General features: G+C 36.6%; 1 long non-coding RNA gene across 1 annotated transcript; it reads right to left on the reverse strand.

The window, feature by feature from the left end:
• Positions 1 to 1,350: 1,350 nt before the first annotated feature.
• On the reverse strand, positions 1,351 to 4,132 carry LOC311290017. Its single transcript, XR_014627287.1, has 3 exons — positions 4,018 to 4,132; positions 1,874 to 1,925; positions 1,351 to 1,717 (listed from the first exon to the last, which is right to left on the reverse strand). It is a non-coding gene; the product is annotated as an uncharacterized lncRNA (long non-coding RNA).
• Between the last annotated feature and the right edge of the window lie 9,368 nt (positions 4,133 to 13,500).

Genomic DNA, 13,500 nt, shown 5'->3' on the forward strand with positions numbered 1-13,500 from the left:
GATATTTCTTCAATTTGCCTTGAGGACAGCCTACACCCTCTCGGTCCCTGTTTTAGAAAGTTCAGCAATCGTCTGACAACCCCTAGGGCAGACAACATGCATATAGTCCAGCACAAACGTTTGTATGCACTGCAAGCCTGCAGCGATCAAGGGTGAACAACCAGTCATCTTCTGTTCTTGCATCAATCTTCTCCTGTGACTGGTAGTTGAATACAACCCTGTTACGTAACACCAAGAGCAGCTCATCAACCAATGTGCGTGTTGCCTTATTTTTTACAGCCCATTTTGCCAAATCACTTCTTAGATCACTTGATTCCTCCTCGGACAAAGTTCCAATTTCCGAATCACTTTCACCATCACTGTCTGAACATATAAAAACGAAATATTTTTAAGCCTAAATGTTTTATAAATAAAATCATTAAAAATTGAAAATAAGTCATAAACATTCAATCAAATGAGGTAGGCTGTGCTCATTTTTTAAATATTATCTTCCACATCAACCTGTATTTACATTTTACAAAAATGTAAATGATTTTAGTTTTAAGGGTAACAGTTACTTTCCGATTCAAATAGATGGTTGGGTTAGGTATGGGGACAACTCACCGTTGAAGGACGTGTTCTTCCAAATCTCTGGAAAAGAGAAGGAAGAAGAATGAAATCTCAACCTTATTTTTAAAGTTTGTGGATGGAAAGTGTGTCAATGTACCACCATGGCCTAATGGTTAGAGAGTCAGACTTGTAACCCGAATTAATAGCCAGGGCCCATCCGTAGTTGTTGAAACATGGGTTTCCTGTTTACAAACATTACAGGGTGTGCGCGCATACCAGAGGCAGAAAGCCAGATTGATGAGCTACTGCAACAAACTTAAGTATTGAAGCTTTCCTTATTGTTTGTATATAACTGCTGACTCAATAAAACGTGATTTTAGTCGGATCTCATTGTCTGTCTTTAATTTTGCAGTGTTACTGTGATGTGTGAATTAATACTGTACTGTAAATCAAAGATTTGATCATGGATTATGTGGGAAGCCTTAGTAGGCTACCTCCAACTGTGCTGATTATTCATTCGGTTCACATCACGTCACTGTAGCTTTGCGCCGCCATCACGGTCTCAGTAATGCCTGCAATATGTTGTGCAGTTGGCTGCAACAACAGCTGAAAGAGGAACCCTGAACTGGTATTTTATTCTATACCAAAAGAAAAGGATAGAAGAGAGAATCATTTATTTAAAAGACTTGAAGTCTCATGTTGGTTTGTGGTTAATTATATTTCCATTATACTCTCAGTGCCCAACATTATACAGACAGTTTTCGACAGATAATGTTTTTTCTTCATTTTATTGTTGGATCTGTTTAAATGTTAAAGCACTTTATCATGGTAAGTTAGTAAGATTTGGAGTTGTTTTGAATATAACTGTCTGTCTGTCTGTTAGTTAATACTTACCTAAATCTAATAAATATTTTTCTGAAGTTCATAAAGATATTGTCTTCGTCACATGCGCTTTAGATGTTATTTTGTGTGAGTAACGTTAGCTCTGCAGACGCATAATCTCAGCCTTGAAATGCATATTAAAGGACTAGTTCTTCCAAAAATGATAATTCTGCCGTCATTTACTCACCTTCATGTGCAAATCCTTAAGTTTACTTTCCGTGGAAGACAAAGGGACTTTTTCTCACTCAGCTCTCTATATTGTCTTTCGAGTAAGGGGAAAGCTCATCTAAAGGAGAGAGAGAGAGAGAGAGAGACACACACACACACACACACACACACACACACACACACACACACACTTTACTAAGGAAAGGCAAACACATTGTGTAACAAACTAACAGTGTCAGTTTATGAATGAATCAAAATTAGGAGTTTGGCAAACCTGCAGCTGATTCCAGATCAGGCATGACACTAGGTCTCTCATCGGGAGCTACCTACAACAAACAGCAGAGGAAGGCATATCAACATTAAAATATCAGCAAACTAGAAGCATAAACAATCTAGGCTGCTTTCGAGAGAAAACAACATATACAGGCAGGACACAGAAACTGGCAGAAAAAAAAAACTGTCAAACAAATGAGGTCAAAATATTTATGGTAAAAAATAATGGTAATGGTAAAATAACAACAACAAATTAAAGCTGCAAGCAGCATTTATCGGGGTTCAAGCAGTTAAAGCCTTTAAGGCATTTAAGCACAAAAGCATCAAAAGTTATTAAGATTTATTTAGCAAGCATGTAACCACTGACATAATAGACTTTGTAAACTATTAATCAGATGATTCAGAATGTATTCAGAAACCTAAGACTACACACACACATTCTGTTGTAGATACAGACATTTAAACTATATGATGTGATCAAACTGTTTTTTGCAAGTCTCCTTCAAGACTCAGATTCCTCAATGTGACACAAATGTCAGTAGTAATACTTCAATAGATACATTTTCACTAAAGGTGATTGTAAATGTTAAAAGAGTGATTTTATAAAGTCTAAATATAAATTATAGAACAATATTAAATAGTATGACAAAATGACTATTTTAAACAGCAGGGGGCAGTAAAATACACTTATTGGCTTAACATGCCATTATATTCATATTAGAGTTCTCAACGGGCCTGAAAATAACAACCCGACCCGACCCGGCCCGTGGCTTTTAAAGCCCGGACCCGATGTAACCCGACACATCAACATGAATTATCTGGCCGAACCCGGCCCGCGGCCCGACGCCGCGTCGGATTTTTTTTTCCTCATACACGTATTATCATGACCAGCAGACGGAAATTCAAATCAACCTTTAATGTTCACGCCTTTTAACAATACAAACAACTGAAACAATAAACTTTAAATATATAAATAGGCTGTAGTAGCGACGGTGAATTCACCTGAGGCAAGTTTACTTTTCACCAACTCCATCTTCTCCAGGCTAAAGGCGTGCACGCAGCGGCGTCAGGTCTGCCCCCGCCCCTCTCCGTGATGCGCTTGCACGCAGCAGCCAGACTTTCTTTACGGTGAACAGCAGCGATGATTAATAAATGTTATTTTTTTTCACTGACTGGAAAAGATTAAGCCCGAGGTCCGACCCGACCCGAGTCATTTGATTATATTTTCGACCCGAACCCGGCCCGAACCCGCGGCTCCCGTCGGGTTTGTCGGGCCGACCCGACCCGTTGAGAACTCTAATTCATATCATTTTCACATTTTTAACTGTTATAGAGGCAAATTTTGTCCGATCTGTCTGAAAATGTTCATGATTGTTTAGAGTCTTACGTCACATGTTTTGACTTGTTTTTAAGAAGATCTGAGCATTCATTGAAGACATATAGGCTTTCAGATACACTTGGTCAAGGCCACATATTGAAGTGACCCTAAAAATCAGTACAATTACAATAGGGTTTCAGCACTTCGTGCTTGAACCCCTAATAAGAACTGACGTTTTGGACAGTTATACCGCCACCTATGGTCCGATCTTCACGAAACTTGGCATGCTTCTTCACCATGTTCTGACACATCTGCTCATCGATTTTTGTGAAGTTTGGGGTTTTCCCTTAGATTGTGTATTCTTTTGAGTGTTTTTTTGTCCCGCCCCTTTCCTAAATGACCCTGTTACAGCCAGGCAAATGCAAAAGTTCAACTTTTGTTCGATAATTATTGATCTAGAGACTCCAGAGAACTGTGCTAGACTGGTCTGGTCTGGATTGGGCCAAAAACCAGGGACTAGTTGGCCAAAGTAGGTTTTGGACAAATTTGCCCATATATATTGAGATTCTAGGACAAACTGTCTAGGAATTATGAGCAATTTAGTAAATGTGGTAATTATAGCGCCACCTATGGGCCAATCTGGGTCATACTTTGATAGGTTCTCCCCAAATTGAGGACTACCATTTGGCCAAGTTTCAAGGTTCCAGCTCTTACGGTTTGGGCTGCACGATGCGTTTTACGGCAGAATAATAATAATAAAAATCAGCACAATTACAATAGGGTTTCAGCACTTCGTGCTTGAACCCCTAAAAAAAAAACATACAGACCTTGACACCTTTCCAGCACTGTCTCTGGTGATGCTGATATGAGGGAAAATGGAGGTGTGCACAAGTGTGCTTGATGTCCTTGCATGTTTCTGTTGTACTGTTCATTCTAAAACCTGTAGAAATTTCCCGGACATATTGTTAATGTATAAATAAATAAAAATATCCTTAAAAAAAAAAACTGCAGGATTCCTGTAGGTTATTTTTCTAAGGAAAACAGTTTAATTCACACCTAATTAACATATATGGATGCATCTTGTACTTCTCTTACATGTTTGATTTACTTTCAATTCTTAAGATAGATTTCAAAACTGCATTTTCAAAATTATAAAGCTCCTTTAACAAAACATATGTGCAAACGCGTTAGTCAGCTCTGGGGAAAACGCTCACAATCCCACAAATTATCATACTACGATAAAAGCATACATTTCCACATATTATTCCATATACTACTTACCTCTCTCAACCATTTGTACATCAAAACAGAATGCTGCCAGCCACCATAAAGGATGCCACGCGTTGATAGTAAACTCGTGTCTGTCAGAGCCATAGAGAGAAAGAGTTGCGACACTCTTTGATGTCGCCGCTATGGCTGTCACGTGGTTCATGTAAGCCCCAATAGTTCCAAAACATACGCTGGCTGTCATGTTCTTCTATGGGACAGACAGCAGCGATTGTATTATTGAACGGTAAATATAAAATAAAACACACACCCAAGTACTTTTTCAGCTGTTATTGCATTTTGTTAATGTCAGTTTTGCATTTGGAGATAAGTTTTAGACTATATTTTTGGAGGGAAAAGCTTAGTGTTCATGTTTGCATGGGTAGTAGCACTGGCTTTAGCGGCTCTAACTTAACTTTTCCGTTATCATTTATCTGATGATGGACGTCTCATGATATTTATTTTAGCACAACTGGGCTGTATTAGGCTATTGATTCCCATGATTTTGCTTATGATTCAGCCATTAGCCTACCTTTGATCACGCAAAGAGGTCTGCGGTGGCGGTCCGTTCAGAATTCACTAGAAGCTAGCTCACTTCTTCTGATGAAAGTGGCCACCCCCAGGACCACAACGTGAAACATGATCATGTTAAGACTAAGAATATAATTTTAAGATTAAGCCATACACATATTATCAAAACTATAACAGATTAAAAACGAATTTACGCTTTTATGTTTGGGTCTATAGGTAAGTGCAGAGTGAAGATTTTCCTCTATGGCTCTGGGTTAGTGTACAGAGTAGGCTAAGAGTAAGGGTAGCTGTAACTCAATCCAAGTAACTTAAGCAATTCACTAACAAAACACTTGTAACTTATGTTACAGCTATTGAGAGTTGAGACATCAATTAAGCATGGCTGATACAAATGAAGGTTTTCAAATAAAATACGTTTTATTAAACAATGACAGACAACAAAAAATGTGTGCTTGTGTGAGTGTGTGTGAACAAGAAAAACAAAAACCAGGGGCAGGTGATCCATGAAACAGACAGGACTGGTGATGGCCATAACAATCCTAGAGGTCCAGCATTGTTCACACAAGCTGCTTCACTCAAGACAACAAAACATAATGAAAAGTTAGTATATCCCAAAAAAAAAGATTAAGATTAAAATTAATTAAGTCGCTATAAAGGTGGCAGCGATTCATTACCGAGCTCTTACTGTCACAGCAGACGAAGTTGCGCTAGCTAGCTAGCAGGCAGTGCTTGAAAATTGGTTGAAACAACCAACATAAAATATAAATAATTACGCCGTGCATATAAAAATGAAGACCAGTATAAGCATCGCAAAGGGCCTCTGATACAATATAGACAGTTGACAATTCAAAAGAGGTCGATATTTCAGCAATTTACCTCTGGAACAACTCGACGCGCAGCAATGTAAGTGAATGGTGTCCAACGACCAAATGACAGTGTTTGGAACTAATCCGGTCTTCATATCCCGGAAGTAGGCGGTTAAAAGCGCCGCCATTTTTTACAACGGAGGTCTATGGGAGTGTCGCAACTCTTTCTCTCTATGGCTCTGGTGTCTGTGGGGCATGGTTCTTCGCTTGTATGCATGCTTATTGGTAACTCGCATATGATCGCCACCTATGGGTTGTTAAATATGTATTATGTTATGTATGTTTCCCTTCCAGGTAACCCAACACTGACTGCACAACTGATTCATTTTAATTGTTAATTAATTTTGTAAATCTAGCCAATTTAGTTAACATATTTATATTCTAAAGTTTATATATAATTATCTTTATTAAATTATTGTGGTATATCACTTTCTTGACAAGGTAACGCAAGGTATCATTATAAAAATGTACATTTAAAATAAATAAATAATAATAATATACATTTGTGCGCGTGCCAAGCCCGCGAAACCTGGCAGCGGGCATATATAAGAAGGGGTTGTGACCACCGCGCGCAGAACCCGGTTTTCATTCCAAGTGGACATCCATATTCAACTACATTTCTGAGGTAAAGTACTTTTTACTTAACCGATGTAGGTAAATTACTTTTAAAACATACAAACCCCATACAAAGGTAAATGACACTTAAAACTTTGAAGAAAGTAAATAATAAAATCTAATTATAGCACATAGGCTACTATAGGCCCCTACTCAAGGTAACCAGATAAGTAAGTAAGATAAATAACGGCCGCTTTCACCTAATAAACATTTTTAATTGTCACAAAATGTATTAACTGTGTTTTCCAGTAAATGTACCACTACTTTTCACATAAACAATGGTTTTCCGGTTGTTTTCCCGTCCGCTATAATTAAATACGTTAAATGCCGTTACGTCTGTGACGTCATTTGGGATAGAGAAAATCCGCTCATATTGACATTTACTTTTTTGATTTTTTTTTTTTTTTTGTCTGTGATGTTATCGTTACTGTAAAATGAATAAATTATACAATTATTAATAATACTATCTTTACTTTGTATGGAAAGCGCGTTATTGTGGCTTGGCTGCGAGCGCGTGAGCGCTGGTGGTGTACGCGCAGCGCTTGCAGCCAAGCCTATGAGAGCGAGAGACGTGCATGGCTTATAAAGATGAGGTCAGATTTGCCATCCGTCTGTCTGTCATAATATTTATTTAACAATGTTTATATTTATAAATATTATTAGATGTAGTGGTATTAATAATGTTTTATTAATAACAATAATTATTATTGTATTTTATTAATAATACATTAATAATAATAATATTTTATTTTATTTAAATTATTATTGTCACCGTGTTAATAATATTATTCTTTTCTTTTTTTTCAGTATATATTGCAGTCTGATTATTGTAAGTGATAAATCTAGCAGTCATCCAGATTAGTCAAAAATCATTGCATTAATTCGTACAGATATCTCTCTCTCATATTCAGACATGTTTCTTCTTTCTCTTCCCTTTCCTTGTGTCAACAGCAGCTACAACACCCCAAAGGCTCTTTTAAGAGCCCTAGCACACAGCGACTTTGTATTTTGTAAGTATGTTTTGAATGCCTACCAGATATTTAAGTTATAAGTCAGATATTGGCCTGGAGACTCATATAGATTTCATGATTCAATTTGATTCACAACCTCATGCAGTTTCTGATCTCTTTTTCGATTCATGATACAAATGCATTCACCTAAACCAACCCAATGATTATCTTTTTTCATTTATTAGATTTTACATCGTTCCTCCTGCCCTCCTCCATTATCATACATCAGAGTCACCAGTAATGCCTTTACAAATTAAACGGATATCTTAGAAAACAATCTACTGTAGCATTATTTCCAATTTAAAATGTTCACAATGATCATTAATGAATAAACAATCCATGTCAATTCATACAGTATGCAGTGTCTGACTACTAATGTTTTTGTTTTTTTAAACTTTGTTTATGTGTCATCAGCAGCACCCCAACTCTCAACGACTGTCAACCCAACGACTCTTTTGGCACTAAGCATCTTTGGCTTTTTTTTCTTGTGAGTATATTTTTTGACTGAGTATCAGATACTTTTAGTATTTGTATTTAGTTCAAACAGATACATCATGCAGCAATGATAATTTGTCTTAAGGATTTAAATAACTTGTTTTTTATTATTATATTATACAATTTTATATACATATTCATTTTTTTCATTCAAAAATTAATTAATTAATTTAATTAATTAGCAATAAATCATATTGATGTTTATTTGATTTTATTTACTGATTTTTAAACAAATATTTGCAATAGGCTTGCCACGATATAATACCGGTTATGAGGAACAAAATCGACAGAGATGGGAGCAAGTAACGCATGTTAAAGTCAAAACAAAAGTCCTTACTATCAAGTCTCAAGTCCCAGTGTACAAAAAATGCAGTTCCTGCTAAGGATCAAGTCAAGTCACAGTACCAAGTTTGCGGGCACTTCCGAGCTTGTGTTTGTTTTAATTATTTAATGTGCTTATTTTGCTTGCAATTTTGCAAATGAAAGGTTTGTTGTATTCTTCATACAGCACTAAATAAGTGTCTTTATACAAATAAAATAATGTATATTGTGGGAAATACACTTGTCCCTTCATTTTATGTCTAAACGTCTGGAAACTTGACCTATGGTCTTCAATATTGGGATATAAAAAAGTTACATATTTAATTATAATCGTCACACAACTTTATCTGTAAACATGTTTTATTAAACTGTATTGTCAGTACCCAACATTAAAAATTAATTCAGGCTTTTGTTTGTCATTAAAAATAATGGAGACCGATTAAAAAAAATTCATATACTTTTGCTCCATCTAATGGACAAAATGAGTACTATAGACTTAATACGGCTAATAGTTTGTAATTATAATTATTATAATATTGCTGTTAGCCCAAACAGAACAAAACAAGATGAGATAAATAAAGATATTAAATATAAAAAATTAATAAAAGATGATTGGCAGCATTTTTGATCTAATCTTTTGGATATATATCAGGTACAGTACATGCGTGTTTTTTCTCAAAAAAAAAGACAAACAAAGGAAAAAGGTTTGACATTAATTGCACTGAACTACACAATATTAACAATTATTTTTATCTATCTCTTATTTTTGTTTTTCAGGAGCATTTTCCAAAATCATCATTTTTATCAAACAATAACAATATACCTGTACATATAAATCTTTATATAACCAAATACATAATATATAATACTGACAATAACACACACATACCACAATGTCTTACTGGACTAAAAGGAGAAAGACTATGGCCAGTGTACAAGAGATAGAAAGAGATATTTTAGATGAATACAAAACACAAACTGAAAACACTGAGGAATCTGTTCATGGTCACAAATGTCAAGACTCTGAAAGTATAGATCTCACATCTTCTTGTAATATAGTTTCCTCTCTTTTGTCCCCACATGAGAACTCATGTGATCTGGAAAAAACCACAGATGCTGATTTCTTCTGTGATTCTGACAATCTCTCTGATCCTGGTAGTATCCAATCAAATGAATCTGATAGCAGTAGCAACAATTCACTTAATCAGTTGCAAACTAAACTGCAAACATGGGAAGCATCTTTTTTCATCCCTCTAGTAGCTCTAACAGCACTATTGGCAATCCTAAGATCAGAATTTCCTGATTTGCCCAAGGATGCAAGGACTCTTCTTGGTACACAGACAAAGGTACCCGTAGTAAAGATTTGCAATGGTGAATATTACCATTTTGGACTGGTAAATGGCTTGCAAAACATATTAGGTAGGATCTCCAATATTTCAGAAAATTTAAAAACTCTTGCTTTGCAGTTTAACATTGATGGCATCCCCCTGTTTAAAAGCTCCAGAACACAATTTTGGCCAATTCTTGCAACAGTTGACTGTGATGAAACACGATCTCCATTTGTAGTTGGTTTGTTCTGTGGCAATAGTAAACCGAGCTCACTCAGGGAGTATTTGAAAGATTTTATTGCCGAATTAAAAGTGGTTTTGCAAGAAGGCATTGTAAAGAATGGTACTCATTTTAAAGTTGTTGTCTCCTCCTTTATTTGCGATGCCCCTGCACGAGCATTCATCAAAAATGTCAAGTCTCACAATGGCTATTTTGGTTGTGACAAATGTTCCCAGACTGGAGTATGGTGTAATAAAATTACATATCCTGAAACAGATGCTCCACTGCGTACTGACATGGATTATGAAATGATGACAAATGAAGAACACCATTTGAACAGTAGTTTAAGCCCTTTACACGAACTAGTAAAAATGGTAACCCAATTCCCGTTAGACTACATGCACACCTGCTGTCTTGGAGTAATGAGGAGGTTAATTCAAATTTGGATGAAAGGGAAAAAGCTTAGAACAAGGTTGTCATCACAGCGTATAGCAGAGATTTCTGACAGACTTGTTGCTCTCCGTTCTTTTATGCCTCAAGAGTTTGCCAGGAAACCTCGTTCTTTGACAGATGTGGATAGATGGAAGGCCACAGAGTTCCGCCAGTTCATGATATACACTGGTCCCGTTGTGTTAAAAGGATGTGTTGAATCCGCAATTTATGACAACTTTCTTCTCTTTTCTGTTGGCATGTTTCTGCTGCTTAGTCCCGGCCTCTCTGATTCAATGATTGAATTTGCTAAAAAGGCTCTGTTGTCATTTGTAACACATTACATCAGATTGTATGGCACAGACGAAGTAGTTTTCAATGTCCACCAGGTTATCCATCTTGCAGACGAGTATAAAGCATTCGGCCCTCTTGATAATATAGCGGCATTTCCATATGAGAATTACCTGGGTGAACTGAAACGATTGGTTAGAAAACCAGATCGTCCTTTACAGCAGGTTCTCAAAAGACTTTCAGAAATGCTTCCAAAAGAATCTCATCAATCTAATCTGTCATCAAGTTCAAAAGAGCTAAAAAAGGTGCATTTCTCATATTTTGTTTTGTCACCCAAACAAGGAGACAACTGTATTAAAATCGACACAGACATAGCCATAATTAAGGATATAATCAAACAGAATGAAAGCGTTCATATAGTGTGTCAGAGGTTCCAAAAAACAGAATCATTTTACACTTATCCATGCGACTCCTCTGCACTTGGATGTTATAGAGTCTCTGTCTTGCAAGAAAAGACTGAAATAGTACCTTTGTCCAGTGTAAAACACAAGTACGTACTTCTTCCTGAAAATGATAATGGGTTTTTTGCAATACCCCTTCTCCATTGCAGATAGTGTTTGTTCAACAGAGTGAGCACAGATGTAGTGTCAGGCTTTTGGAAATTATTTTAAATTTAAATAAACATAAAATATTGAAAAAGTTGAAATAAATCCTATAGGGTTATAGGATTCTATCATCATTTACTCACTCTCATGTTGCTCCAAACCCATACGACATTTGTTCATCTTCATAACACATATTAAGATATTTTTTTAACGAAATCTGAGAGATTTGGGTCACTCCATTGACAGTCCAGATAACCAAATCTTTCTAGATCCAAAAATGTCATAACATAGATTACACCTCTCAATTCAATTTGTGTTTGTAAAAGTAACTTCAAACACACTGGAACAATCCTCATTGGTGGGTTACGCACAAATACAAGCACTTGGGTGTATGCAATGCACTGTACATGTGTTTTAATCAATGTCTATTATGGCTAAATTAAATCTGTCCATCATATATAGCATTTAAGTCTTTTCAGAAGACTTAGATTAAACCTCTTGATTCATACTGATTCGTTTTTAATATTACGATGACATTTTTTGATCTAGAAAGTTTTGGTTATCTGTACTGTCATTGGAGTGACCAAAATCTCTCAAATTTCATTAAAAAATATCTAAATATGTGTTTCTAAGATGAAAGTGAGTAAATCATGACAAGATTTTCGGGTAAACCCTTTGAAAGTTTGTTGAGGTGAGGTGACATTGTGAGAGAAGGGAATGTCACTCATTTTCTTCCTGCTCATTAAAATAAAAAGATACTTTAATTTAACACACCCACTCTTTCTGTTATTTTCACTGCATACAAATAAGTATATTGCATTACATACAAATAAATTAATTCATGCCTGACTTACTCCACTGTGATTGGTATGGGTAAGGGAGCTGAACACGCAGCAACCCAGAACTAATCACAGCTGGGGTCAACATTTCTCAAATTTCTTATCTTTCCCAGACAATAATGGATAAAGTGAATCAGTATACATTAATAGAATTTCCTGACAAAAGCACAGATGTTGTCCCAGACAATTGGCTTTTTGGACAAAAGTGCTACTGGCTAAAATACACTCAAGAAAAATTAAAGGTGGCAGTAAAGAGACAAGAGCCTGTACAAGCTGGATGGAAACTATTTGAGCCTGTGCGATTGCTCAAAAAGTGTGGTAAGAATGTTTTTCTTTTTTTAAATATTATTTATTTATATTATTTTTATTATCTCAATGCACTGATAACTATACATGCTTTGCTCAATCGTATATATTATTTATATCTATATTACTAGAAACACTAGAAAAAGCACAGAAGATGCTTAAAAAGTATGTGGACTGTGATATCCACACGTCGGAAATAACTTCTGACGAAGAGGGCCATAATGAAAGAATAAAAAGGAAGAAAAGGTAATTTAAGGTTTAATGATAATAAATAATTCCCTGTAAAGGGAAACAGTAAAATTATTTCTCAATAAGACAACGCGGTAACGCTTTAGATTACAGCCCGGAAAGTACTGCGGAATTAAGACGAATTTACAGCGTATATACTTACTTTATAGGTCCACTATAATTACCGAAAGTTACATTGTAAAATCGCTTTAATTACGCAGTACTTTCCGGGCTGTAATCTAAAGTGTTACCGTGTTGTCTTATTGAGAAATAATTTTACCGTTTCCCTTTACAGGCCTAATCCACGCTTTTTAAACTTCACAGAGAATGATTCTGACCAGGATGATAATGCACCAAAAAAATCACGGCTCCCAGCTGCCCCCGTAATTGACATTCCAGGTATTATGGTAGTCTAATTAAACTGTTTTTGCAGTTAATTTTAAGAAAAAGCTCTTCATGATCATATGTCCCTGAATTTCAAGGCGATTCAAACCTTAAAAAAAAAAAAAAAAAACCTTTAAAAGTAAATTCCCATTGAATTTAATTTGAAATGCACTGAACCTGTCATAAAATTGGATGGACATATACAGTATGGGTTTGTGAAATGGAGCGGCCTTACGGGATGCTGGTCAGGGGCTGTAGCCGACACTGGATGCTGGTCAGGGGCTGTAGCCGACACTGGATGCTGGTCAGGGGCTGGAGCGGTCACTGGATGCTGGTCAGGGGCTGTAGCCGACACTGGATGCTGGTCAGGGGCTGTAGCCGACACTGGATGCTGGTCAGGGGCTGTAGCCGACACTGGATGCTGGTCAGGGGCTGGAGCGGTCACTGGATGCTGGTCAGGGGCTGTAGCCGACACTGGATGCTGGTCAGGGGCTGTAGCCGACACTGGATGCTGGTCAGGGGCTGTAGCCGACACTGGATGCTGGTCAGGGGCTGTAGCCGACACTGGATGCTGGT

The sequence above is a fragment of the Rutilus rutilus genome (genome assembly GCF_951802725.1).
Source record: "Rutilus rutilus genome assembly, chromosome: 4".
Lineage (NCBI taxonomy): Eukaryota > Metazoa > Chordata > Actinopteri > Cypriniformes > Leuciscidae > Rutilus > Rutilus rutilus.